The 4537-nt window shown below is 34.1% G+C and overlaps 1 long non-coding RNA gene across 1 annotated transcript; it reads left to right on the forward strand.

Annotated features, from left to right (window-relative positions):
* Nucleotides 1-209: 209 nt before the first annotated feature.
* On the forward strand, nucleotides 210-2346 carry LOC131041031 (uncharacterized). Its single transcript, XR_009104961.2, has 3 exons — nucleotides 210-596; nucleotides 1320-1581; nucleotides 1937-2346. It is a non-coding gene; the product is annotated as an uncharacterized LOC131041031 (long non-coding RNA).
* The last annotated feature ends 2191 nt before the right edge of the window (nucleotides 2347-4537 follow it).

A 4537-nucleotide genomic window follows, 5' to 3' on the forward strand; every position in this document is an offset into this window, starting at 1 on the left:
CAGGCAGCAAACGGTCTTCAAATTTAAACCTGTGCCCGCTAAAACACACGCGTGCCCGAAATTTAAGGGCGGAGATCTAAGCACTTTTTAACGGTATCTCCTTCCTTCCAATCCTTCTGATGCTCAAGTCAACGTTACTGTAGACGACTGAGATGCGCACTCGTTAATATTCTATCGTTTCAATTGGGCTTTTTCTCGCATATATTTTTCCCCCTGATCCAGCTCTGCCGTGGAGCATCTGGCTTACTCTAGCCCGTAGAGGCGGTCGGAGGAAGCTGCACGGGCGTTAATCAGTTCCGGCCACTATAATTTTGACTTGGCAGATAGATAGATGCCTGCCTGGTGTGCTTGGCAGCACAAGTAAAAGCAGAGTGTACGGATTTGGACCAAAGGGAGAGTCTAATTAACATCAAGCAGGGTGTTGAAATTAATATAGTGGGGAACATGGAGAACCAGTTGGGCTGATCCATATGGCATAGGCCTCAATAAGATCTTATCAGGCCAGACCAGTATATTGGAGGGACCATAAGAATTTCTGAGGAACTGCTGAAAGAAAGGATAGCAGGAAGAGATTAGCAGCTGGTTTTTTCTCCAAGGTTGATCCTCTTTTATGGTTAATTTTGATTAGAAGTTCTCTGGTTTGTTTGTGTTTTTTTGTTTTCTTTTAGTTCTTGATTCTTGTAAGAGGGTAGTCATAGAGCACCCTGTAGATTGTGGAGCTTTGCTTAGTTTGGACAATCAGTTTTGATCCATAGTTCATTTTGAGAAAATCCTCAGAGGTTTTTCTAGTCCTGAAGATGGCAGATATTAAGCTCCTTGCAGGATTGTGGAACATATGATGTAGAAAATCAACATATATCCATTTGGGTTTTCACTAATCAGTGGTGTCATTCATATTGTGGAACATATGAGCCATACTTGGTTTGAACAATCTGGTGTGATATATGGTTGATTTTGAGAAAATTCTCAGATATTTTTCTAGTCTTACATCTCTGAAGATGGCAGACATTAAGTTCTTTGCAGGATTGTGGAATATATGATGTAGAAAATCAACATATATCCATTTGGGTTTTCATATATCAGTGGTGTGAGCCTGCATTCAATTGGGTTTTTGATTTGATTGGGTTTTCATTTATCCTCTTCCAGTTGACTTCACAGTAAAATGTTACTGTTTTAGATGTAGAAAATGAATATGTTGTCTTTATATCTTATTTATATCATCTACCAGAAGAGTGAGTCTGCATTTAATTGGGTATTTCCTAAAATAAGTACTTTTGAACATATAGTGATTGCAGCAGATTTGGTGTTTTCTTTTGCAGCAACTTAGGTTGGGATTATTTGATCAGAGCAGAAGATGAAGATGAAGCATGAAAAGTTAGTGTGTGCAATGGCTGTGGTGTGGATTATAGCAATTTGGTGTGCAGAGGGAGGAGAGGCTATGAGGATGATGAGTAACTCATGGAGTAATGCTCATGTGAATGTGAGGGCTCATGGCTATTCTAATTCTAATTCAGAATGGAGAGGCAGATTTGGTGCAGACAAGAGGAGAGTACCCACAGGATCCAATCCTTTGCACAACAGGTACAAAAGGCTCTTTCTTTACATGTCCTTTTATATACAGTCCATTGACCTTCTTTTCTAGAACAATGGAAGCCACCTAGAGAAGATTAGAGAAGATTTTACTGTTGTACTGTTGTGTTGTGTAGCTTTCCAAGTACAATAGTTTATGTATTGATTTATCTGGATTAATTACCTAGTTCCAAGGTAATCTTCCTCATTACCCATGTTTGATAAGCAATGGGTAGAAGATAAATCATCACATAATCTGTTTCACTGCAAAAGCACAGCAGTCCTATGAAAAGTAGAATAGATGTTTGTTTGTAGTAGTTGTACCGGTTCCCTATTACCCAGTTTTCTTGATTTGTGCACATTGCAGGTCATATATGCACAAAGTACATATCGACTCAGAAAGACACTGACAGATCATGGAGCTTTCATGGCACAGGAGTCTCAGTGCTGATGATGAAAAGAAAGCCCAAGGTATTTGCAATTTGAGATGTATAAACATACAGAAATTCTATTGTATTACGAGACTGAGATCAATGGCTGCCTTATACAACGGCTGTAATGATCTTTAAATATATCAGTTTAAAGACCATGTTTCTTTTGCCCAGTGAAAAAAAGTAATTCTTCAAGGCAAGGGCTTGTAACTTGTGAGTGCTTGCTTAGATTATTAGTCTGTATTGAAGCAGCCTCTATTATTGTTCATAAAACATACGCAGAAGGTTAATACAGTGACCCATTAATGGATGCTTAAAGAATCTTAAATTCTTTTCTTCTGGATCACTCTAGAGATATAATTGTTTTTTAGAAATAAAGTTGTGCTCTTAATTGATCAAGGTGGAGGTAGGTAGGACAGTCTCTCACAGTCTTTTATTAGATCACAACTTTCAAATGGAATAGAATAGAATAGAAGAATCTTTAATTAGATCACAACTTTCAAATGGAATAGAATAGAATAGAAGAATTTTAATATCTACGAGATCAATGATCAACGATGGTTTATAAGACAGTATATTGATGCTCACAATAGATGTTAGTCTATAAGACAGCAGATCGACACCTACAATAGATGCTTAGTCTATAAAACAGCAGATCAACGCCCATAATAGATGTTAGTCTATAAGACAAAAGATCGATGCCCACAATAATATACAAAAGATCGACGCTCACAATGGATGTTAGTCTATAAGAAACAAGATCGACGCCCACAATGGATGTTAGTCTATAAGAAACAAGATCAACACCCACAATAATCTATGAGACTAAACTGTGTTTTTTTTTTTAGCTTTTAACAATATGTTATAGAAAATGAAAAGATCCACATGCCCAACAAAAAATCGACTCCCACAATAATCTATGAGACAACAAACCTCGTTTTTCTAACTTTTAATAATATGATACATCTATGGGTTAGAGACAATCTAAGCCAGCTGGAAAGAAAAAATGAAATGGGTTTCAAAATTTTCTCCTGTTCAGATTGCCAAGTTAGTTGTGCCAAATGTTTTTCAACGTATTCCAGGAATCATGGTGTCGGCTGCTTTGGAAATGTAGCAGAGTGGAAGATGGAGCAGTGGCGCTTTTACTGAGGCCTACCCACCTCTCTCATCCCCAGCATTAACATTACATACAGCGTTGAGATTGGACATTCGCCCCCACCTTTTTAGTGCTCTTCATGTTAGGTGCCTTCAAAATAATCAATGCACCCAGTAAATTTAGTTCCTCAACTTAAGTTTTACTTCATCATTACTGTCTGTTTTTCAATGATGGGTTGCATGTTCATACTATAAATTCAGAGATTTCAATACTCTAACGTACTCTTGTTTATAAAGTATTTAAAAATCTGTTGTCTTTCATTATTAATATTAATGTTATTAGATTGGTACAATTTATGTCAATATTGTATGAAAGCTTTTGAATTTGATTCTGTACTTTTGATCGTCAACATATCAGATCACATCTGTGATCTATCATCAGAATGTATGAGAATTCAAGAAAATGAAATATGTTAATATTTTTAATATTAATATTAATTATTAATATTCTTTAATAGTTTATGCATAATTTATTATTATTTTCAATCAATTTTTTTTTCATTATATATTATTTTAAATATTTAAAATTTAATATGCACTATTAAATATATAAAATATTTAAGCTATATTAATTATAAATAAACATTATTATTTTTGAAGAAAAAATTGATATATTTAAATACACCTATACTTTCAACAAATTTAGTTTATATATATTTTTAAAGGAATCTACCTTTTAAAATTATAATTATATTTATCTTAATTAAAGTATTAAAAATTTAACTTATTTATAAAGTTATTTGGTTTAAAAATCAATGTTTAGAAATAAAGAATTTGTATTCTATATTTTTAATAACAACATTTTTATATATATGGAATTTTAGAGTCTTTTCAATTTAAGCTAAACTTTTAAATAAAAATGTGGATTTTAATTATATTAATATTTTAATAATTACTTCATGACTTATCATTAAAAAAAAAATTATGAGTAAAAAGATAATAAGATTGGGGAGATAATCTCCTATAAAATGCCAAAAACATAAGAGGCCAAGTGTCTAAACTTAAAAAGGAGAACAGAAACAAGGGGAGGTGAGAGAATACCAAACAATTGTAGATATATCTGTATGTTTTTTAATTCATCTCCAATAATGAAGTAATCTACATGCACATTTAAAACACTTACTTTCTACTTTTGTGATGGATGAAACTATAACAAATAATGGTTTTATTAATAAACCCTTGCTAAACCTAAGTGTGGGTTCTTCAATTATTGAAATCCTTAGCTACATTTATGTTTCTTGTGTTGGAATCACCGTTGTTACACCAAAAGCTCGAGCTGTCAGTGAACGGAAGAGCGGACGGAGTTAAGGATCCACGGGAGGCGGGAGAAAGCCATGTCACGAATCCACAGGAGGTGTTGACCCACCGAACGACCAACAATC

The sequence above is a fragment of the Cryptomeria japonica genome, chromosome 3 (assembly GCF_030272615.1).
Source record: "Cryptomeria japonica chromosome 3, Sugi_1.0, whole genome shotgun sequence".
In the NCBI taxonomy this organism is placed as follows: domain Eukaryota; kingdom Viridiplantae; phylum Streptophyta; class Pinopsida; order Cupressales; family Cupressaceae; genus Cryptomeria; species Cryptomeria japonica.